The 25,557-nt window shown below is 38.7% G+C and overlaps 1 long non-coding RNA gene across 1 annotated transcript in view; it reads left to right on the top strand.

The window, feature by feature from the left end:
• LOC130540593 (uncharacterized) overlaps positions 1–25,150 on the top strand; it is a 67,395-nt gene extending 42,245 nt beyond the window's left edge. Inside the window, exons 5-6 of the long non-coding RNA XR_008954587.2 lie at positions 22,481–22,591; positions 23,359–25,150. This is a non-coding gene — a long non-coding RNA (uncharacterized LOC130540593). The remainder of the gene's footprint in view (positions 1–22,480; positions 22,592–23,358) is intronic.
• Positions 25,151–25,557: the final 407 nt, after the last annotated feature.

Here is a 25,557-nt window from a genome sequence, read left to right as displayed (position 1 = left end):
TAAGATATATATATATAAAATACCTTAAGTTCTGCAATACATGTGCAGAACATGCAGGCTTGTTACATAGGTATACATGTGCCATGGTGGTTTGCTGCACCCATCAACTAGTCATCTACATTAGTTATTTCTCTTAATGCTGTCCCTCAGTGTGTCCTCCAACGCCCCGACAGGCCCCACTGTGTGATGTTCCCCTCCCTATGTCCACGTGTTCTCATTGTTCAACTCCTACTTATGAGTGAGAACATGTGTTGTTTGGTTTTCTGTTCCTGTGCTAGTTTGCTGAGAATGATGGTTCACAGCTTCATCCATGTCCCTGCAAAGGACATGAACTTATTCTTCTTTATGGCTGCACAGTATTCCATGGTGTATATGGGCCACATTTTCTTAATCCAGTCTATCATTGATGACCACTTGGGTTGGTTCCAAGTCTTTGCTACTGTGAACAATGCTGCAGTAAACATACATGTGCATGTGTCTTTGTAGTAGAATGATTTATAATCCTTTGGGTATATACCCAGTAATGGGATTGCTGGGTCAAATGGTATTTCTAATTCTAGATCCTTGAGGAGTTGCCACACTGTCTTCCACAATGCTTGAGCTAATTTACACTCCCACCAACAGTGTAAAAGCATTCCTATTTCTCCACATCCTCCCCAGCATGTGTTGTTTCCTGACTTTTTAATGATTGCCATTCTAATTGGCGTGAGATGGTATCTCATTGTGGTTTTGATTTGCGTTTCTCTAATGGCCAGTGATGATAAGCATTGTTTCATGTTTGTTGGCCGCATAAATGTCTTCTTTTGAAAAGTGTCTGTTTATATCCTTTGTCAGCTTTTTGATGGGGTTGTTTTTTCTTGTAAATTTATTTAAGTTCCTTGTAGATTCTCGATATTAGCCCTTTGTCAAATGGATAGATTGCAAAAATTTTCTCCCATTTTGCAGGTTGCCTGTTGACTCTGGTGATAGTTTCTTTTGCTGGGCAGAAGCTCTTTAGTTTAATTAGATCACATTTGTCAGTTTTGGCTTTTGTTGCCATTGCTTTTGGTGTTTTATTCATGAAGTCTTTGCCCATGTCTATGTCCTGAATGGTATGGCCTAGGTTTTCTTCTAGGGTTTTTATGGTTTTAGGTCTTACATCTAAATCTTTAATCCATCTTGAGTTAATATTTGTATAAGGTGTAAGGAAGGGGTCCAGTTTCAGTTTTCTGCATATGGCTGGCCAGTTTTCCTAACACCCTTTATTAAATAAGGAATCCTTTCTCCACTGCTTGCTTTTGTTAGGTTTGTCAAATATCAGAAGGTTGTAGATGCATGGTGTTATTTCAGAGACCTCTGTACTGAATCCATAAATTACTTTGGGCAGTATGGCCATTTTCATGATATTGATTCTTTCTATCCATGAGCATGGAATGTTTTTCCATTTGTTTGTGTCCTCTCTTATTTCCTTGAGCAGTGGTTTGTAGTTCTCCTTGAAGAGGTCCTTCACATCCCTTGTAAGTTGTATTCCTAGGTATTTTGTTCTCTTTGAAGCAATTGTGAATGGGAGTTTACCATTATTTGGCTCTCTGTTTATCTCTTATGGGTGTATAGGAATGCTTGTGATTTTTGCACATTGAGTTTGTATCCTGAGACTTTGCTGAAGTTGCTTATTAGCTTAAGGAGTTTTTGGGCTGAGATGATGGGGTTTTCTAAATATACAATCACGTTATCTGCAAACAGAGATAATGTGACTTCCTCTCTTCTTATTTGAATACGCTTTATTTCTTTCTCTTGCCTGATTGCCCTGGCCAGAACTTCCAATACTATGTTGAATAGGAGTGGTGAGAAAGGGCATCTCTTTCTTGTGCCGGTTTTCAAAGTGAATGCTTCCAGCTTTTGCCCATTTAGTATGATATTGGCTGTGGGTTTGTCATAAATAGCTCTTATTATTTTGAGTTACCTTCCATCAATACCTAGTTTATTGAGTGTTTTTAGCCTGAAGGGGTACTGATTTTATCAAAGGCCTTTTCTGCATCTATTGAGATAATCATGTGGTTTTTGTCATTGGTTCTGTTTATGTGATGGATTTTGTTGATTGATTTGTATATGTTGAACCAGACTTGCATCTCAGGGATAAAGCCGACTTGATTGTGGTGGATAAGCTTTTTAATGTGCTGCTGGATTCAGTTTGTCAGTATTTTATTGAGGATTTTTGGATCAATGTTCATCAGGTATATTGGCCTGAAATTTTCTTTTTTTTGTTGTGTCTCTGCCATGTTTTGATATCAGGATGATTCTGGCCTCTTAAAATGAATTAGGGAGGAGTCCCTTTTTTCAATTGTTTGGAATAGTTTTAGAAGGAATGGTACCAGCTCCTCTTTGTACCTCTGGTAGAATTTGGCTGTGAATCCATCTGGTCCTGGGCTTCTTTTTGTTGGTAGGCTATTAATTACTGCCTCAATTTCAGAACTTGTTATTGTTCTATTCAGGGATTTGACTTCTTCCTGGGTTAGTCTTAGGAGGGTGTATGTGTCCAGGAATTTATCCAGTTCTTCTAGATTTTCTAGCTTATTTGCATAGAGGTGTTTTTAGTATTATCTGATGGTAGTTTGTATTTCTGTGGGGTCAGTGGTGATATCCTCTTTATCATATTTTACTGTGTCTATTTGATTCTTCTCTCTTTTCTTCTTTATTATTCTGGCTAGCGGTCTATCTATTTTGTTAATATTTTCGAAAAACCAGCTGCTGGATTCATTGGTTTCTGAAGGATTTTTCATGTCTCTATCTCTTTCAGGTCTGCTCTGATCTTAGTTATTTCTTGTCTTCTGCTAGCTTTTGAATGTGTTTGCTCTTGCTTCTCTAGTTCTTTTAATTGTGATGTTAGGGTGTCAATTTTAGATCTTTCCCACTTTCTCCTGTGGGCATTTACTGCTATAAATTTCCCTCTAAACACTGCTTTAGCTGTGTCCCAGAGATTCACCTACATTATGTCTTTGTTTTCATTGATTTCAAAGAACTTATTTATTTCTGCCTGAATTTCATCATTTAACCAGTAGTCATTCAGGAGCAGGTTGTTCAGTTTCCATGTAGTTGAGCGGTTGTGAGTGAGGTTCTAATTTGATTGCACTGTGGTCTGAGAGGCTGTTTGTTATTATTTCCATGATTTGCATTTGTTGAAGAGTGTTTTACTTCCGATTATGTGGTCAATTTTAGAATAAATGCTATGTGGTGCTGAGAAGAATGTATATTCTGATGCTTAGAAGAATGTATATTCTGTTGATTTGGGGTTGAGAGTTCCGTAGATGTCTACTAGGTCTACTTGGTCCAGAGCTGAGTTCTAATCCTGAATATCCTTGTTAATTTTCTTTCTCATTGATTTGTCTAATACTGACAGTGGGGTGTTAAAGTCACCCACTATTATTGTGTGGGAGTCTAAATCTCTTTGTAGGTCTCTAAGAACTTGCTTTACGAATCTGGGTGCTTTAGTATTGGGTGCATATATATTAGAATAGTTAACTCTTCTAGTTGCATTCATCCCTTTACCATTATATAATGTCTTTCTTTGTCTTTTTTGATCTTTGTTGGTTTAAAGTCTGTTCATCAGAGACTAGGATTGCAACTCCTGCTTTTTTTTTTTTTTTTTTTTTGCTTTCCATTTGCTTGGTAAATATTCCTCCATCCCTTTATTTTGAGCCTATATGTGTCTTTGCATGTGAGATGGGTCTCCTGAATACAGCACAGCGATGGGTCTTGACTCTATCCAATTTGCCAGTCTGTGTCTTTAACTGGGGCATTTAGCCCATTTACCTTTAAGGTGAATATGGTTATGTTTGAATTTGATCCCATCATTATGATGCTAGCTGGTTATTTTGCCCATTAGTTGATGCAGTTTCTTCATATTGTCAATGGTTTTTATATTTTGGCATGTTTTTGCAGTGGCTGGTACTGGTTTTTCCTTTCCACGTTTAGTGCTTCCTACAGGAGCTCTTGTAAGGCAGGCCTGGTGGTGACAAAATCCCTCAGCATTTGCTTGTCTGTAATGGATTTTATTTCTCCTTCACTTATGAAGCTTAGTTTGGCTGGATATGAAATTCTGGGTGAAAATTCTTTTACAAATGTTGAATGTTAACCCTCACTGTCTTCTGGCTTATAGGGTTTCTGCCAAGAGATCCACTGTTAGTCTGATGGGCTTCCCTTTGTGGGTAACCCAACCTTTCTCTCTGGCTGCCCTTAACATTTTTTCCTTCATTTCAACCTTGGTGAGTCTGACAATTATGTGTCTTGGGGTTGCTCTTCTCAAGGAGTATCTTTGTGACGTTTTCTGTATTTCCTGAATTTGAATGTTGGTCTGTCTTACTAGGTTGGGGAAGTTCTCCTGGATAATATCCTGAAGAGTGTTTTCCAGCTTGGTTCCATTCTCCCCGTCACTTTCAGGTACACCAATCAAATGTAGGTTTGGTCTTTTCACATAGTCCCATATTTCATGGAAGCTTTGTTCATTCCTTTTCATTTTTTTTTCTTTAATCTTGTCTTCATGCTTTATTTCATTAAGTTGATCTTCAATCTCTCATATCCTTTCTTCTACTTGATCAATTCGGCTATTGATACTTGTGTATGCTTGGCGAAGTTCTTGTGCTGTGTTTTTCAGCTCCATCAGGTCATTTATGTTTCTCTCTAAACTGGTTATTCTAGTTAGCAGTTCCTGTAACCTTTTATCAAGGTTCTCAGCTTGCTTATATTGGGTTAGAACATGATCTTTTAGCTTGGAGGAGTTTGTTATTACCCACCTTCTGAAGCCTACTTCCGTCAATTTGTCAAACTCATTCTCCATCCAGTTTTGTTCCCTTGCTGGCAAGGAGTTCTGATCCTTTGGAGGAGAAGATGCATTCTGGTTTTGGGAATTTTCAGACTTTTTGCGCTGGTTTTTCCTCATCTTTGTGAATTTATCTACCTTTGGTCTTTGATGTTGATGACCTTCGGATGGGGTTTTTGCGTGGTCGTCTTTTTGTTGATGTTGATGCTATTGCTTTCTGTTTGTTAGTTTACCTTCTAACAGTCAGGCCTCTCTGTTGCAGGTCTGCTGGTATTTGCTGGAGGTCCATTCCAGACCCTGTTTGCCTGGGTATCACCAGCAGAGGCTGCAGAACAGCAAAGATTGCTGCCTGTTCCTTCCTCTGGCACCTGACAGATGCCAGCCAGAGCTCTCCTGTATGAGGTGTCTGTTGACCCCTGCTTGGAAGTATCTCCCCTAATAGAAGGCACAGGGGTCAGGAACCCACTTGAGGCAATCTGTCCCTTAGCAGAGCTTGAGCACTGTGCTAGGAGATCCATTGCTCTCTTCAGAGCTGGCAGGCAGGAACATTTAAGTCTGCTGAAGCTGCACCCACAGCCACCCCTTCCCCCAGGTGCTCTGTCCCAGGGAGATGGGAGTTTTATTTATAAGCCTCTGACTGGGGCTGCTGCCTTTCTTTCAGAGATGCCCTGCCTAGAGAGGAGGAATCTAGAGAGACAGTTTGGCTACAGTGGCTTTGTGGCCCTGCAGTGGACTCTGCCCAGTCCAAACTTCCTGGCAGCTTTGTTTACACTGTGAGAGAAAACCGCCTACTCAGGCCTCAGTAATGGTGAACACCCCCTCCCCTCACCAAGCTCAAGCATCTCAGGTTGACTTCAGACTGCTGTGATGGCAGCAAGAATTTCAAGCCAGTGGATCTTAGCTTGTTGGGCTTTGTAGCGGGGGGATCTGCTGAGCAAGACTGCCTCCCTGGCTTCAGCCCCTTTTTCAGGGGAGTGAATGGTTCTGTCTTGCTGGTATTCCAGGTGCCACTGGGGTATGAAAAAAAACTCTGCAGGTAGCTGGGTGTCTGCCGAAATGGCTGCCCAGTTTTGTGCTTGAAACCCAGGGCCCTGGTGGTATAGTCACCCGAGGGAATCTCCTGGTCTGCAGGTTGTGAAGGCAGTGGGAAAAGCGTAGTATCTGGGCTGGATAGCACCATCCCTCACTGATGGTTTCCCTTGGCTAGGGGAGGGAGTTCCCTGACCTCTTGCACGTTCTGGGTGAGGTGACACCCCACCTTGCTTCTGCTCTCTTTCCTTGGGCTACACCCACTGTCTAACCAGTCCCAATGAGACGAGCCAGCTACCTCAGTTGGAAATGCAGAAATCACCCACCTTCTGTACTGGTCTTGTTGGGAGCTGCAGACCAGAACTCTTCCTATTCGACCATCTTGCCCGGGAATGGTATAAGATATTTTTAAAAGGAGTTAGAAAGTACAGAATTGTGGGAGAAATAGGAAGACTCATGTCTAGAAAAGAAGTAGGAAGACAATTTAAAAATGCCCCTGAGTATTTCTCTTAAAACACATGGTTGAATACATTAGAACTTGTAGGGAAGTCTAAGACATCAAGCACATCCAACTGCCAGGTGGGATCACCAAGGGGAAGCCCATGGAGATATCTCTGGAAAGCTTCTTCCTAACTGTACAATAGTCTGGGGATGTTGTTGTTACCCAAGGTCAACAATCAGGAAAGACAGTGTGACTTGGTGAGGGAAGAAGCAGAGAAGACATTTTATCTATTCTTTACATTCTATCTAAGACCTTCAGAATGTAAGTGCTTGCTTTAATCATGACTCAGAGTCATACAAGAAAAGACTTTTAGGAAATGAAAGTCCTAAATGAACCCAGTTGACAGTACAAAATATAAGCACAGGTCCCTATTACAGAGGTACACACTTTGAGCTGGGTTGGGGCTATAGACTTGAGAAGAGCCATACCTAGTTTCCGGGTTAAAGTTTGTTTTTGCTATGTCTTCAGTAAATATTTTAGTAACATATGAATCTCAACTCTCATATTCTAGTAGTATTCTTTCAGGGTCACCCAATCAATGAGAATATTCATACCCACCCCAGACACTGTGTATCCAATTAATTTACCTGTATTTTTTCATAGAACTATAAAAGTAGATTTAATTATTGATTTGTTTGCTTTTTATTTCTTTAGTTTGCCTCTCCAAATGGAATGTAAGTTCCTCAGGGCAAATAAACTGTTTCATTTATGGTTGTATCCATGGCATTTTAAATACTACATAGCACTTAGTGTGTACACTGAAAATGTCTGTTATATGAATTAGATAAAATCAGAATTAATTATGGTAAGAAAAATATTTTAATATGATTATAAAATAATTATTCATTAATAAAAGAACTACAACTGTCGATTCTTAACAAATATGTGTTGAAATAATGAATAAATGGATGTTTTTACTGATTTGTGACCTAAAATAAAGTGAGTTCTGAGGTTGTGTTTGGTGCCAAGTAGTTAAGTATGCTCTTACTACAAAATAGAAGCAGCATTAATTTAGGGGTAGATAATAGCCTGCAAGTATTGGAAGCAAAGCAAGCATTGTCAAGGGAAGTGTGAACCCCAGCAGTCTGGGAATTGGAGATGCTCTCGTGGAGATTCAGTCTGTGGTCTGAATTCCAAAGGGAGGTGACATTGAAGTGGCATCATTCATCTGGGGTAACACATGAGGATTGTTGCCTCATGCCAAGGAAATCAAGGATGTGGACACACAAGGAGTGAGGTTAAGAGCAGAGGTTTAATAGGAAAAAGAGAGAAGGTCTTTTTCCTGCAGAGAGAGAGGGGCTCCCGAGTGGGTCTTCTGATTCTGTGGTGAAATGCACAGGGCTTTATAGATGAGCTTGATGAGGTGGTGTCTGACTTACACAGGGTGCAAAGGATTGGTTGGACAGGGTGTGCCATTTACTCTGCACACAAAGAAGCTGGCCAATCCACCCTAATCTTTTACTATGCAGATGGGTTCTCCACCTGGCCGGTGCCATGTTGCCTGCTTCTTTAATGCACATGTGCTTGACAAAGAAAAGGAAAGATGGAGCCTCCATGTTGAATATGCCTGGCCCCAGGTAGCCTTTTTCTACTGGCACAGCTGCCGGCATTTACCTATGCAAGTGTCCAGCTTGCTTATCTATGTCTGCAGCTTGATTTTTCAGGCTGATCATTGTTAGAAAAGAAATGATTTGGGGGCTGCTTTTTATTAAAAGGAAAGTCTTACTGAGGACTCTTTTACCCTCAATAACTGCCTAAGTAATTTCTTTCTAGCTCCTGTATCAACATGAAACAAAAACACAGTTGACTCTCGAACAATGCAGTGGGTACGGGTGCTGACCCACACATAGTTGAAAATCTATGGATCAATTTTAACTCCCCTGTTGACCAGAAGCCTATAATATAAACAGTCAATTAACACATATATTGTATGCTATGTATACTATATACTGTATTCTTACAATAAAGTAAGCTAGAGAAAAGAAAATGATATTTAAGAAGTCATAAGGAAGAGAAAATATATTTACTATTTATTAGGTGGAAGCAAATCATTATAAAGATCGTTCATCCTCGTTGTCTTTATGTTGAGTAGGCTTAAAAGGATGAAGAAAAGGATGTCTCAGGGGTGGCAGAGGCAAAAGGAAATCCACATATAGAAGTGGACCCATGAAGTTCAAACCTGTGTTGTTCAAGGGTCAATTGTATTCAAATTTACCCCCTCTTAAAATGTTTACAAGATTTGACAAAATCTAGATTGTTGAAAGGTATATACTGCAATTATGTCTATGCAGATATCACACACCAGAAGACACTGGACTACAAAGTGAAATATTTGTTTCCTCCCAAAATTCAAATGTTGACATCTAATCCCAATATGATAGTATTAGGAGGTGGGGTCTTTTACAGGTAATTAGGTAATAAGGGCGACCCCATCGTAAATGAGATTAGTGTGTGGCCCTTTACAGGGGGTCCCAGAGAGCCTTCTTTGTGCTATGCGAGGATACAAGAGGAATTCAACAATCTGCAATCTGGAAGATAACCCTCCCAGAACCCAATCATGCTGGCACCCTGATTTTGAACTTTCAGCCTCCAGAACTGTTGAGACATCAATGTATTTTGTGTAAGTCCCCTAGGCTATAGCATTTTGTTACAGCAGCATGAACCAACTAAGATAGTTATTGGACATTTGCCTCCGTTCAAATATGATCTGCTGGAGGCTAATTAGGGTTGATATTATATTCAGCTTCATTACAGCATGAAAATTTAGCATACAGTAGCATTTCCGTAGATATTTACTAAATAACTGCCTACGTATGGTACACAGCTTATGTCTTATAATGTCAGAGACAATCTAATCACCTACAAGGCAGTGATCCTTCACAGAATCTTAGGTCTTCTGACTCCAAATATTTTGAGACCTTCTCTTCCTGAGCCACCCATTGCAAGGCTAGTAGTCAAGGCCGTTTCCCTGTTGGGTCATGTCAATTCCACTTTACGTAACACTCCAGAGCTAACCCATCTTGCTTGGACTTTAATTAAATAACCTTCAAAGATGAAGTATCACAGGGGGCAAGGTCACAGGGATACTTACAATCATTTCCTGCAGCTATTGATTTTACACTAATGATCTTAAATGATGCATAGCTCTGGATCTAGCAGTCTCACTCAGAATTGCAGGTGGGGGCGTGAACTTCAGTTCCCACAAGGGACCAGAGCAATTTGGACTGATTTAAACTTGTTGATGCTATTTTCTAAGTGTGAAGGAGGATGAAAGTCTGAAACCTGGAGGGTATATGAATGTATAATAAAAAGACAAGAGGTTTTGGAGCCGGAAATAATTGAGTTCCAATCATAATTTTTCCATAATTGGTTGTGGATCTTAAGCAAGTAGTTCAACCGCTCTGAGCCTTGATTTCTTTGTCTGTAAAAGGAATGTGTATACTGGGGTTTTTGAAAAAGTAAAGGAGATGGCAACCTTAAATCACTAGGCAATAGTTGCTGCTTCTTTTCTGCTTTTACATCATTAGACACATATTCCCTTCTTAGGAATATTCGTCTTTTATTTCTTAGAGCACCAAGACCTGTAAGTACCAAATAAATATGTCTCTAATGTTGATATTAGAGACAATATGGTAAGATTCTTACTTCAGCTATGGTAATATAAAGGGGACGCAGGGTAGAATTCAAACAACTGGGTTTGGGAGCAGATTCTACCTAACTGTGTGACTTTAAGCAACTCTGCGGCCTCTCTGAGTCTCCTGTAATTTACGTGAAAAATATTGACTCCGATATATCCCACCCTGGACTATTTTAATGATAAAAGGGATTAAAAAATGTAAAAGCATTTGATTTAAAGATAAGTGATATGAAATGCCATTTAAAATATCCAGTAAAGGCCAGGTGCGGTGGCTCACGCCTGTAATCCCAGCACTTTGGGAGGCCATGGCGGGTGGATTACAAGGTCAGGAGATGGAGACCATCCTGGGTAACACAGTGAAACCCCACCTCTACTGAAAATACAAAAAATTAGCTGGGCGTGGTGGTGGGCGCCTGTAGTCTCAGCTACTCGGGAGGCTGAGGCAGGAGAATGACGTCAACCCGGGAGGCGGAGCTTGCAGTGAGCCGAGACTTTGCCACTGCACTCCAGCCTGGACGATAGAGAGAGACTCCATCTAAAAAAAAAAAAAAAAAAAAAAAAAAATCCAGGAAATAAACGATTAGAATACCTGAAGAACCAGGAATGAAGGCATTTTAACAGCTTTGCCAAGAATATTGATTTAAAATTGCTGCTTATAGGTTGTGCAACAGTGTACACATGCATGGAGGTTCTTGTTTTTTCTTCTTTTCTTTGAAGTCTGAAGACAAAAGAGACCAATAACCAAGGGGTAGTAGAAATCAAACCTCAAAATTAGAAGATGACACTAAGAAACGCAGTTAGGGAAACAACCGTGAGTCATAGACAGCTCCGCGCTTCTCCCGCAGGCTTCTGCTAATGCAGGTGCACTCCTGGGCACTTTATGCAGAACATTTCATGACGAAAAAAGCTCCTATGTCAAATTGGTATTTTCTCTTTTCATAATTTGTTTTAATTTTGTTTTTTATAGTTTTACAAAGTTTGTGTTTTGTTTTGTAATTATGTAACTATTTAGTTCAAGTTGAATCTATCAAAACAAGATATATTCAGAGAAATTTAGCTTCTGTTTCTGTCTCAACCCTGTTTTTTCTGTTGTTGGTAACGTTACAATTTTTAATTTTTTAACATAAGCCACTATAAATTATATATATTTTTCTTTTTTTAACTTTTGTTTTAAGTTAGGGGTACAAGTGCAGGTTTGCTATATAGATAAACTTGTGTCATGGGGGTTTGCTATACAGATTATTTCATCACCCGAGTCTTAAGCCTAGTATACATTAGTTATTTTTCCTGATCCTCCCCCTCCTCCCAACCTCCAACCTCTGACAGGCCCCAGAATATGTTCTTCCCCTCTATGTGTCCGCGTGTTCTCACCATTAAGTTCCTTCTTATAAGTAAGAACATGAGGTATTGGATTTAGCTTTTAATTTTTCCGATTGTTTCTCAGATTTTTAGATTGATGTACTTGCATTGTCATTTTAATTTACTATCTCTGAAATTCATGCATTCATTTACTTTTCTGTTTGTTTTCAACAAAGATGCATCTGGTATTTACTATATGTACCTCATATGTGTTAGATATAAGAAGACCCATTAAATACTTTCAAGTTGGTTCCATTTATAAGGGTAGTCAGATGCATGAAGAAAGAATGACTAATGGCCAATAGTGAGCACAGAGTAAGAAACTTGTACAATACCAGGATGTCCTGGAAAGCATTCAGAAGAAAGTGATCCCTAAGTTGAGAACACAGAAGTAGTAGGTCAGGATGCTTTCATGTCGTGTTTGAGGATCTGTAAATAATTTTACATAGGTAAAACAGTGTTGAGGTAGGGAGAAGAAGGTGAAGATAAATAGCAGGACAGAATGTGATTAATCATAAGCTTCTTTGGGGTGGATACTGTGATGTGTGACCCAGGCCTCCCACCAGTGACTTCTTTTCCCAGTGTTGAGAGTGCTGTTGGCCAATAGCCTTCACTGTCAGTTCCTTCAAGGATTGAATCACTTATAGAGCCACCTTGTCCAAAGTCCTGGAGTAGCCCAAGTGGCCACCCAACTCGGGACTACTCTGAAGGGCCATTCTAGCTCCAGAGCTTCTAATGGAGTTGGCTGAGACTTCTCTGCATTCTACGTTAGGCTCAACTACTCCCTCTGCCCACTGTTACTCCTTTTCCCTCACTTTCAAAGGTTTGACCCCAAGGGCACTCAGCATGTTATAAGCATTGTTCAATTTATGGGATTTAGCTCATGTGGTCCAGCAACCCTCATTTTACAGATAGAAAATAGAGGCTGAGAAAGAAAATCTAAGTTTTGAAATAACTTTGAAAAAATTTTGAAATTCAGCTATTGGCTGAACAGGATTTAGAATCTAGGTGGCTCATGCCTGTAATCCCAGCACTTTGGGACGCCAAGGTGGGTGGAACACCTGAGGTCAGGAGTTCGAGACTAGCCTGACCAACATGGTGAAACACCATCTCTACTAAAAGAAAAAATACACAAATTGACTGGGCATGTTGGCGGGTGCCTGTAATCCCAGCTACTCTGGAGGCTGAGGCAGGAGAATCGCTTGAACCTGGGAGGCAGAGGTTGTGGTGAGCTGAGATCCTGCCATTGCACTCCAGCCTGGGAGACAAGAGTGAAAAACTCCATCTCAAAAATAAATAAATAAATAAAATAAAAATAGAATCGAGGTACCTTGGCCCCCAGTTCAGTCTCTTGCTTATAATGCGAATATGTCCACTTGTTTGCAACTTCCATGATTTAAAACTAGAAAACTTTGCAAGTTGATGATATCTTACCTTGCCACTCTCATCTCTTATCACTTTTCCCCATACCTTCTGTGTTTTAGCCACAATAAACTCTTTTCAGTTATGTAAGTGTGGGTTATGAGTTTTTTCAGCTACAATTGTATATGTATAATTCTTTAGCTCAAAGTCTTATTCTTCTGCCCATTGGCTGCCTGGGTATACATCCGAAGTAAGATTTTATCCATGGAGGTTTTTTGTCTCCTTTGGGCAAAATTATATAAAGTTGCTAGCTTTATTGTATCCTCATAATGTACATAACTCTTGCAGAACATATTCTACCCTTTTATTTTCTTGCATATTTCCTTTTTAGGTTAAAAGCTTCAGAAAACATTCGAAGTTTTTCCTCATCTCTATTTGAACCACTTAGAACAAAAAATAAGGGGAAAAAGCTAATGAAAGAAATAATACATTTCCAAAGGCTTCTGGGCATATAAGCTCCCTCAAAATAATTAATGATTGTGTTGATAGTAGTAGTAGAAATTACAGTAATAATGAATATCTGGAAAAGCATAACAACATTAAAGAACTTTGACAAATATTTTGTACTGTTAAGAAATATTATCTAAAATGAGGAAAAATGCACTAAAGGATGACTCTATGTCTTTTCAAAATTTTACTGGAGTATTGTCTAACTGGTCTGCTTAAGGATTACTTAGTTCTCTAGCTTAATGCACTTTTGATTGACATACTATTTTCTATTGATTAGAACCATGGCTCTGTAAAATTATATGTTTTGAGATGCATTTTTCTGGTAGGCATGCAAATTACTTCTGTTCAGTAGAAATGATAACTGTAAAAGTTATGGATTTATTCTCCCTGTAGTATTTTTTTTCCAACTTTTATTTTAGGTTCAGTAGGTACATGTGCAGGTTTGTTAAATGAGTAAATCCACGTTGTTCGAGTTTGGTGTACAAATGACTTTGTCACCCAGGTGGTGAGCATAGTATCCAGTAGGTAGTTTTTCAACCCTTACCCTCCTTCCATCCTCCCCCTCAAGTAAGCTCTGGTGTTTATTGTTCACATCTTTGTGTCCTTGTGTACTGCTCCCACTTATAAGTGAGAATGTATGGTATTTGGTTTTCTGTTTCTGCATTAACTCACTTAGGATAATGGCCTCCAGCTGTATCCATGTTGCTGCAAAGGATGTAATTTTATTTTTAATGGCTGCATAGTATTCCATGGTGTATATGTACCACATTTTATTTATCCACTTCACTGTCAGTGGGCATCTAGGATGATTCCATGTCTTTGCTATTGTGAATAGTGCTGTGATGAAAATTGAATGTGTATGTCTTTTTGGTAGAATGATTTATATTCCTTTGGGTACATACCCAGTAATGGGAGTGCTGCTTTGAGTGATAGTTTTTTAAGTTCTTTGAGAAATCTCCAAACTGCCTTCCACAGGGGCTGAACTACTTTACATTCCTACCAGCTCTATATAAGCATTCCCTTTTTTTCCCCACAGTCTAACCAACATCTGTTATTTTTGACTCTTTTTTTTCAACTTTTATTTTAAGGTCTGGCATGCATGTGTATGTTCATTTCAGCCATACTTACAATAACAAAGACATGGAATCAACCCAAATGCCCATCAATGATAAACTGGATGAAGAAAATGTGATACATATACACAGTAGAATACTATGCAGTCATAAAAAGGAATGAGATCATGTCCTTTGCATGGACGTGGATGGAGCTGGAAGCCATTATCCTTAGCAAACTAACACAGGAACAGAAAACCAAACTCCACATTTTCTCACTTATAAGTGCAAGCTGAACGGTGAGAACATGTGGATGCATGGTGGGGTGGGGAAGCAACACACACTGGGGCCTGTTCGGGGGGAGGCAGGGAGAGTATCAGGAAGAATAGCTAATGCATCCTGGGTTTAATAACTAGGGGATGGGTTGATCTGTGCAGCAAACGACCGTGGCACTCGTTTCCTATGTAACAAACTTGCGCATCATGCACATGTAATCTCTGCAGTAATCTTACTTCAGCAATGTTTTTCAGTGTCTGTATTTCCTTATTTTCTCTAAGTCTCCTTCGAGCAAGCTTTACAATATTCTGCTACTCACCCTATTTATGAGTTAAATAAACCTTTGACATGTGCTCACTATATGTTTGTATAAAAGCCATGTTTTTCATTTCTTTCAAGTCCAAGTTTCTTGACTTCAGAACTTGTGCTGTGAACAAGAGAATCTTAGCTCTGATGGGGAATGTGTCAAATTGTGAGAAGGAAGTTCTCAGAAGGGAGGTGTAAGAGTGTTGAAAAATACATGTTGTGGAGTGTGTAGTTTTGCCAGTCATTGGTCCTGATAAATAACCTAAGAAATGTTTCAGAGTTACTTTCTCTCCATTGTCTGTAAATTTTAAGTTTTCCACCACTACCTTGGTGCTGAAACTTACCAATTTTCTATACCCATTCTAACAAGGAATCTTGGCAAGCATGAGTGTTAACAGAAATGTAAGAAAAGAGAGGGAGAAAAAGAAAGAGAAAGGAAGGCCTATGGTCTGACTCCCCTAGTAATGTTGTATTTCTATTGCTCTTACTGTTTTTCCCTATGGGATATTTCTGTGAATGACATAGAAAACAAGTTAGTGTTTTGTAAGAGAGATTTGTTGATGATGTGCTGGGGTAGCACTGACAGAGAGATCCTAAATCAATTCAGCGTCTTTTTTTTCTTTCTTTTGAGAAATGATGCCTTTATGATATTAGCTCTGTTACTTGAGAAAAACAGATCTGTGTGATTTATTTTATTAGACCTTTGATCTGACTGCAGAGATTTATGTTTGTTAAACTTATTCCCTGGGGATGAAGGTTAGACTACAAAGGAAGTCTAAGATGTTTATGTAATTAATATTAGATAAGTATTACATGCCTTTAGAAACATGGAAATAACTTTTCTTTCCAAGTAACCCAACATAATTTCACATCATTTCACATGCATTTCATTAGTATCCACTACGTAGAAGGTGCTACAGAGAGCATCAACTTCATGCCTTGTGCCTCATGAGCCTTATGAGGTATTTTAAAGATGGCATTTCATTTAATCTGGAGAGCAATATCCTGAAATAGTGGGGAGCAATTCCAGTTGAGCAATGATGGAACTAAGACTTAGAGTGTTTAAATACCATACACAGGATTATAAAACTGGGAAGTGATTACACTGACATGCATGTATCTGCTACCAAGCCTGGTAAGGCTCACATCTCCCTCTTCTGTGAACTAAGAATTGGGAGGAAAGCCCGTGGAGAGGAGAATGAAGGGGAATGTGTCATCCTAACGTATCATATTAGCTGAAATTAACTAATGAAAAAACATGGTGAAAGGTTGTATTCTTACATCCTGATCTGTCTCCAAACAAAACTAGGTTCCTTCTGTGTATTAATAGATACTTACATAATGATCATCTATTTTCTATTTTCTCTCTCATTGTGCATAGCTGAAATGCCAAATATGTGCCAGCCAATGTGAAATAATGGAAGTTATGTAGAAGAAGTTCAGAGAAAGAATAAGGAAGTAATTTGGAAGAAAATATGAAAACAATATAACCCAAATGCATTGGAAATAAAGGGTAGAGAGGAATATGCCAGCAAAATTATAACCCAAACAAACATGCTATAGCAATATTAATAATAGATAAAATAAAACTAAAAGGAAATGTATTTGCACAAGGAACAATATTTTATACTGACAAAAGGAATGCCTAGTTTATCATCAAAATGATCTGAAACTTAATATAAGATCAAATAAACCTAAAGAAACAAATACGGGACACATGAAGATAAATTAACAGATACAGTGAGGGATTAAACACACACTCCTTGGGAACCTGATCAAGCAGAAAACAATATCACTAAACAGATATGTAATTTCAATTTCATAATTAGTAGTATGATATAAAAGATGTAGAAACTACTCCCTAATACCCTCCACCCCCAAATGCTGACATATGTGAATGAAATCAGTGTAGTGCTGATACAATAATAGACTCCATTTGGAACAAAGTAGAGAACTGAGAACCAACATGTATCAGGAAACTTGCTATATAATGGCAGCAATCCAACAGTTTAAAGGGGAACAGGTATATTTAAATACTGGTGCTAGGAAATTTGGCTTTCAATTTTGGAAAAATAATTAAATTGGTACTTACTTTACATATGAGAAAAATACATATATTTCAGATGGGTTAAAAATCAGAGCATGGAAAATGAGACAAACAAAGGAGCCAGAACCTTATAAACTTTTAGAAAGATTTGGAACAGAACTTATGTTTGACTTCAGATATGAAAGCATTCATTGAATAACAAGCAGAAAGCATAGAGCATGAAAGAAAGGATTTACAGATTCGATTACTCAATTTTGGATAACATATTTGCAAACCTTTAACAGGCAAAACATTGGTATTTAGAACATGTAGTGCAAATAAATAATAGCAAACAGCTCAATAGAAAAGCACAAGTTATTTAAACAAATACACAGAAGGGCTAAAAAATAGTTCAATAAATGTATGAAAAATATTCAAACTTACTGGAAATAAGATAAAAATATGAGAGGCTGTTTTTCATCTAGTTTATCAAAAATATACATTTCTGATTATTTGGGTATTGAGGAGGATGTTGAGAAACAGCAACTCACACTACAGGTAAAGTGCAAACCACGGAGACAGCAAATGAAGTACAGTATATGTGGCGCAGTAGGCTGAAGAATTGTCCACCAAACAATATCCACATTCTATTTTCAAGAACCTAGGAATGTTACCTTACATGGCATGAGGGACTTGGATGTGATTACTTTAAAAATTTTGATGTGGAAACATTCTTCTGGATCATCTGAGTAAGGCTGATACAATCACAGGAGTCTTTTAATCCTATGCATTTCCCTAGATATCTATGGGAATTATATAGAAAATCCTGTAAAATTGTTTATTTTAACAAACTCATTTTCTTAAAGTTCTAGAGCCCAAAAGTTTAAAATCAGTTTCTCTGAACTAAGAACAAAGTGTTGGTAGGGCTGGTTCCTCGTGGAGGCTCTCGGGGAAAATCTGTTTCCATGCCTTTTTCAGCTTCTATAGGGCCACCTGCCTTGCTGGCTCATGACCTCTGCTTCACACCATTCCAACCCCCTGCCCCCATTGTTACCTCTCCTACTTTCTTCTTTGACTTCTTGCCTCCTTCCTTTTGCTAAGCAGATCAAAGAGACTGTCACAGTTCATTCAGCCTGCTATAACAAAATACCTTAGACTAGGCAATTTGTAAACAATAGCAATTTAATGCTCAATTAATAGCAGTTCTGGAGGCTGAGAACTCCGAGATCAAGGATCCAGAGGTTGAGGGGCTGGTGAGGGCCCATTCCTTGTAGATAGATGGTCTCTTCTTGTGTCTTCACATGGTTGGGGGTGGTGGCCACGCTCCCGCTGGTCTCTTTTATAAGGGCATTAATCCTATTTGCCAGGGCTTTACCCTCATGACCTAGTCACCTTTTGAAGGCCCCAGCTCTGAATACCAACACATTGTGGATTAGATTTTAACACATGAATTTTGGAAGTATACAACATTCAGACCATAGCAGGGATAATGTATGTACATGTAACTATCCATGACTGGCTTATAGTAGAAAATTTAAAAATGTTGCCATTAGTGTTTCTGTATTATCTCTACATTTCCCCTATGATAAAGGAGTGAAGAAAAACAGTTCATTCACACAACAAATAAGGATAGAAATGAAGGGTATGGAATGGAAAAGTACACACACATCTAGTATATATACATAACACACAATCTCTGTCACTCTCTCTATATAGTTGTACATATGCACTAAGCAAACTTATAAAGGAATTAAAATTTTAGAGGAATTTAAAATTTTAGGTGTACATTGGAATAGGCCAAGGGGATAGAGATTCTTGAGCATTCTTCTATCTCCTTTGCAGCTATTCCTAATAAAAAGAAAATAAAATCTAGGCAAATCTTTGACACATTTATTGACCAGAAGGGTGGTTGTCTATGTTAAAATTAAAATCTTCTGGCTCATTTTCCTTTTCCATGCATGTGTCCTGGGTAATAAGATGATCTATAAATTTGGTCTTTATCATCTAAACCAAGACACCTTTAAAAGGAAAAGAAGCACGATTAAAAATTACAGTGAGCAACAATTGAAACTGGGATTATCTCAGGTATATCCGAATATATAGTCACCATATCTATGTGAAGATATTTGTATTTTTTTGCATGTGCCCAACTTATACCTGTCTTTCACAAAGGCTAACTGTCCAGCTTTCTTTTTTTCTTCTGATGTCCATTTATTCCCCTTGATTGTTGTAATGTATTGATATTTGTGTATATACCCAGAAGAAAGGATAGAACCTCTAGACCTGGACTCTATCCTGGCTTACCAAAATGTTCTTCATAGGACAACCTAGATAATGATAGAGTGCTTCTATTGCCCTCAACCCTATATATTCCTATTTTGAGAACACCATAGGGACACAGATAATTTATTCTGTACTGCATAGAATAAATGCAAATATCTCTTGCTCTCCTGACCTCAAATGGCATCTGAATACCATGGAAACCATTCATTTCAACCTATCAGAATAGGCGCTAAGCTTTCCCACTAAATATTAGAACATGTAACTTAAGTCTAAATATTGCTCGATGTCTCTCCTTTATTTTATATGTGTGTATACTATACATAATTATATTTGTAAACACTTATATATAATATGTATATGCATGCATGTATACATGCATGTGTGTATGTATGGGGATGGATCATCTTCCTGTTCATTGCAATATTTTTTTTTTATTTTTCCTGCTTGAATTATTCTCAATGGTTCATTTATCCATCTATCCACCCGTACATCCATTTATGGTATGAACAAATTTTATCTTCTTTTCTTTCACTCTGGCAAAGATCATATTTTTAACATCATTTTTACTTCTCCACAGACATTTTCATTTAGAAAGATATTGCTAGCAATTACTTTAGAAAGATGGTGTGACAGAAACAACAAAGTCGAGACAGTTACTACTTAAGACATGTGACTGAATTCCTGAGGTGCTAGAATCTGATTCGCGGTATCTGATTCCCTTTCTAAAATGGTAAGAGGAATTTTGTTGTTTTCTTGTTTTTGGCTGTCTGTTTTTGAAAGGGAAAGAATATCTCACATCATCCTGTTCTGATCAATAACATAATAAAATCACATTTCTGAAAACTTCAAAGGTTGTATTAAATACTTCTTTCCAGCAGATTCCTATGTGTTTTTAATTCTTCCAGAATACTTACTGAATGCTTTATATAGACCAGCAGCTTCTTCAGCACTATAGTAACAACAGGAACTGAATAGATTCCACCTGTGCCCTCAAGGAACCAGGAGTTCAGTGGAGATGAGAGAAAAATCAATAGAAAATAGTAACTTAGATGTGGGCTAGAGAAGAAGTACCTAACCAAAGATGGGTTAGGGAATGCAGAGGTTAGAGAAAGATTTCTTGAGAATTTCCTGCCTTTGTTTTTGAAGGAAAGGTCTCAGTCTTAGTGGACAGTAAACAAGAAAGCAAGCAAGCAAACCAACCTTCCATGGTCATAGTACGTGTTAGTCTGTACTCACAAAGGGTTAGAAAACCAGCTCACATAGTATGTGTTTCCTCCCACTAAATATTTTTTTGCTTAGATACAAATTACTCTTTCAAATCTGAGGTTGGATTATAGGTCCCTGCATCATGCTCTTTGTCAAAGAAGCCCCAGAGACACAGCTGTAGCCCTGCAGATCTCCCTAGTCCATTGATTGCCCTTTCAGCACCAGCACACTCTGGAAGGGATGAGAAGTTACATTATTCTATGGTAATTAGTCAGTTTTCCTTAGGGCAGGTGGGGGTGGGAGGGTCTTTGATTCCTATTTTCAGATGTATTCAGGACTGTAAACTCTAAGGGACAATATGCGATTGGATTTTCCTACTCAGGTTTGGCCTCTTGAGCTTGGCTTCATCCAAGGCTACTTTAGGATAATGTTTCCTACTTATGTGAAGAGCCATATGTCCCTGACAGGATTAAAACTTATTAGTATGGGCTGGGTGCAGTGGCTTGCACCTGTGATCTCAGCACTTTGGGAGGCCAAGGTGGGTGGATCACCAGAAGTCAGGAGTTTGAGACCAGCCTGGTCAACATGGCGAAACCTGCTCTGTATTAAAAATACGAAAAATAGCTGGGTGTGGTGATGGGCACCTGTAATCACAGCTACTTGGGAGGCTAAGGCAGGAGAATCGCTTGAACCCTGGAGGCGGAGGATGCAGTGAGCTGAGATCATGTCATTGCACTCCAGTCTGTGTGGCAGAGACTCCATCTCAAAAAAACATAAACAAACAAACAAACAAAAAACCACCTTACTAGTATAAGCTCTAGAAAACAAACACAATGTGAAACTATTTTTTCAAGCAGCAGAGGGGCTCCAAATCCCCACTGGTCTTCTGCACAGATTTGTTTTTTATTAAATATATATTACTGTAAAATATACAATAATAACCAATATTTTGCACTCTAATTTGCAATATTCACAGAGCTTCCATCTCAGTGATTTCATGTGACATTTCATAGAACCCTGGGAATAAGTATTTCCTACCGCATTTTCCAACTGAGGAGACTGGAGCTCATAGAAAACAACAAACAACCAAACAGCCTAATTCCCATAGCAATTTTGTGGTCAACATCTTGAATCTTGGACCCAGGTTCTTTTGAGTCTGCATCCCTCTTCAGTTAGATATGTCTTTGGTGTAATCCATAATAAGCTAAATAGTAATGATAATTTTATTAGATTATTTTAGTTTATCCTTGAAAGATAATCAAATAAATTTCAGAAAATTTATAATTCTTTTCTTCTCATGATCTTCACTGTGTAAATGTGGCCACTGATAACATATCGTTTTCAGTATTTTCAAAGCCTTTGGAAGGCATAATCTGCTTTTCTTTATTATTTTAGCATATCTTGTCCCAGCACCAAAGCTCCTGTGCAGTTTGTATATACACATATAGACAGTGATGTTATTGTTTCTGTGGCAAAAGGATTCTCAATGAGAGAGGAAATTAAAAAGCAACAGGTGATGAAAACAAAATGATTACATCTTCTCTGGGCATAAACACTGGCAACACCTGATAATCTTGAAAGACATTTAGTTCTGTCCAATAAATATTTGTAACTGTCCAATCAAACCATTTTTCATTATTGCTGAAGTAGACGTGACCAGATTTTACATGTAAGTAAATTTGATGCTTGTTAAGAAAATGAATTAGGAAGGTCTGGAAAGGTTACAGAAAGCTATTCTAATTGGCTTTGTTTGGGTTCCTCTTAAAGCTGTAGGACACCCTTTTGCAGCTTCCTTCTGAAAATGTGGCCTCTGGAACTCTCAAAAGCTGCTTCATTATAGCCCAAAGGGGAAACCAGCCACTCAGCTTGGCATTTTTATTTGAAAACAGGAAAAATCATTACTACGGAAAGCTAACAGACTAGAACCTGGGCTCTCTGATTCTCAAAAGCAAACAAACATTCAGGTTCCTTATGAAGTATGCTCCTATTAAGCAACCTCTCTGAACTGGCAGGGAGTCTAGTCTCAGCACCAAATGTTGGCATAACATTTGTAGTTTATTGCTTTGCCTTCTGATATCATAATTCTCCAATGGTTGTAATGAATTAATATCTCACTGTTTCTATGGTTTGTCAGCAGGAGATAGAAGTTCATGAAGCAGAAGCACAACAGGTGGTGGTTTGTCCTTTAAGCAAGTACTCAATAGTTAAGGCTGATCTCTTTGACTCTTCACTGGGAGCAGAAAAAGAAGTACTCTGTTGCATGTTCTTTCTGTATCCTATTTTATTTTACTAGTCATAGCAAAGTTTAATAGTGGTTTTTAGTATTCTTGTTTTAGAGATGAAGACACTGAGGTTCGGAGAGTGTCACTGAGGTTTAGGTTATATAACTAATGTCACCCAGCCAAAGACAAGGCTGAACGTTGAACTCTAGTCTTTGTCATTCTTAGGTCCGTGTGTCTTCTTAGTGCAGGAAATAACTGTAATAAACCTAATTCTTACATCAGGCTCTGTTCAGTGACTCCTTCTGGCACTTATATACTTTATTGCAGTTAAAATAGGCAACATATGTGTCCTTCTATCAGTTATTTGTGTTTAGGAGGATGTTAAATATAATGTTCAACTGTTTGAATGGAATGAAATTGATTAGTTCACTCAAGTAGCCAGGAAAACCAAGACTTTTTCAGTAGAGAAAAGAAAGAGGGGCTGGGCGCGGTGGCTCATGCCTCTAATCCCAGCACTTTGGGAGGCCGAGGCAGGTGGAACACCTGAGGTCAGGAGTTCAATATCAGCCTGAACAACACGGTGAAACCCCGTCTCTACTAAAAATACAAAAAGCAGCCGGGCATGGTGGTGTGCCCCTATAATCCCAGCTACTCAGGAGGCTGAGGCAGGAGAAACACTTGAACCTGGGAGGCAGAGGTTGCAGTGAGTTGAGATGGTGCCACTGCACTCCAGCCTGGGCAACAGAGCAAATATTTTTTCAGCAAATATTTATTGAGAACTTTTATATTCCAGAGAGAGATGCTGAAGATGGAAGAATGGACACAATAGCATTTGCTATCCCTTCATATGTCTTGAGATCTAGTACAAAGATTCTGGGACAAGAATATTCGTGCTTTGTTTAGGGAACAGCAAGAGAAGTCACAGTTACTGGAGCAGAGTGACAGATAAAGGGAGAGGTAAGAAAACAGGTATAAAGGGAGTGAGAGACCAGCTCATGGTAAGGATTTTTTTTTTTTTTCACTTTCAGTACTTACCATTTTATTCTTCCTGTTTATCTTCAACTTCATACCCTTAACCAATATCTTCCCATTCACTCCAACCCCAAGTCTTTGGTAAAAATTCAAAATTTAATTCTAACTGATGGAGGGAAGCAATGGATATTTTGTGCAGAAAATGGATGCAAACTCTCTGGCTGCTGAACAGAAAATAAAATGACAGAATGAAAGAGTAGAATCAGAAAGACAATATATGGAATTTGCTATTGTCCAGGTGGAAAATGATGGTAGTGTGATTGGGTGGAGATGAAGGTGTTGAGAAGTCGTTGGATCAGGGAAATCTTTTGAGGTTAGATCCTACAGGATTTTTGATTCTACCCCAGAAATAATGATTAAGATTTTTGGCAATAACAAGTAGGTGAATTGTGGTCTTATTTGCCAATATTGGGGAACAAAAATTTGGGGAAAATCATTTTTTTAAGTTGACATTTGTATTAGATATCCAGGTAGTAATGTCCATGTGCCATCTGGAATTCAGGGGGAAATTGAGGGTTGCAGTTATACATGGGAGTTGTCAGAATATATCTGATCTTCCACCTTGAGGACTATCTTCCACCTTGAGTGCAAAAGTATGTAAAAACATATATTCCTTGTATATTTTTACCCTGTATCTTATCTACTTAGCTCTTTTTTATTATTCAGGTATTTGCTTAACTGTCATCTTTTTAGAAAGGTCTTCCTTGGCTGCACTATACAACGTGGCCTTCTTTATCCACTTCGTCATATAACCCTGTTTGAGTTTATCTATCCAGCTGTCTAGCTAGCTATCTCCCTATTTTCTATTATCTATCATTTTATATTTATTTATCATTGTTATTTTATTTTATTTATTTATTTATTTTTTGAGACCGAGTCTCGCTCTGTCCCCCAGGCTACAGTGCAGTGGCGCAATCTCGGCTCACTGCAAGCTCCGCCTCCCGAGTTCACGCCATTCTCCTGCCTCAGCCTCCCGAGTAGCTGGGACTACAGGCGCCCGCCAACACGCCTGGCTGATTTTTTGTATTTTTAGTAGAGATGGGGTTTCACCATGTTAGCCAGGATGGTCTTGATCTCCTGACCTCGTGGTCCACCCGTCTCGGCCTCCCAAAGTGCTGGGATTACAGGCATGAGCCACTGTTGTGAACTTCTCTGCAAAGCACTACGTACCACAAATTTTGTTTTGATAATTTGCTTTCTGGTTGGTTATCTAAACTCCCACAAAAATGAGTTCTATGAAGCCATAGACCATGCCTGTCTTATTTAGTGTTGCATTGCCGGTGCCTAGCATAGGTCCTACAATAGTAAATGCACACTCAATATATGTTTACTAATTGAGCATTGTTGAGCTCTGCTGATGGTTCACACTTCAAGTCCTTGACTCCAGACACTCGCTATGCCAGTTCAGAAAAGCGGGTACTGCATAAGTGGCTTGAAGTTTACCTGCTACCAAAGTATAGAATGGTCCATTTAATTTGAGGCTGGTATCTTTTGAGGCTTTCCTGGGACAAGGGGACCTCTGTGAAAATCCTCCCACCTCTTTTTAAGGCTAACAACAACCACCTCATTTGCCTAGGCTTACTTCACAGTGTCTGCGGTCTGTCTGTAAGATAGTGATGTAAATAGACAGTAACAATAGAATGTGATAATGGCTACCATAGTGGCTTTCACTCAGTATTTTTGGAAGGTGGAGCAGAGAACATTCCTACCTGTAACTGGGGTTTCTACTATGACTCACAGGGCAAGTAATGCTTTAGCTAAGCCTTGAATGTTGAGAAGTTTAGCAGGTGAAATTGATCTAACATAGTTCAAAACGTGAATTCTGTGCCAAAAGCATATAAATTCAAATCTCAGATCTTCTATGTATAATGTGTAGTCTAGTTCGAGTCACCTGAATTCTCTGGGTCTCTTTTCTCATCCATAACAAGGGAATAAAAATACCTACTTTGTAGGGTTTGAG

The sequence above is a fragment of the Pan paniscus genome, chromosome 9, assembly GCF_029289425.2.
Source record: "Pan paniscus chromosome 9, NHGRI_mPanPan1-v2.0_pri, whole genome shotgun sequence".
NCBI lineage: Eukaryota > Metazoa > Chordata > Mammalia > Primates > Hominidae > Pan > Pan paniscus.
The sequence above is the reverse complement of the archived record's forward strand: the minus strand, read 5'-3'. Positions and strand labels throughout refer to the sequence as shown.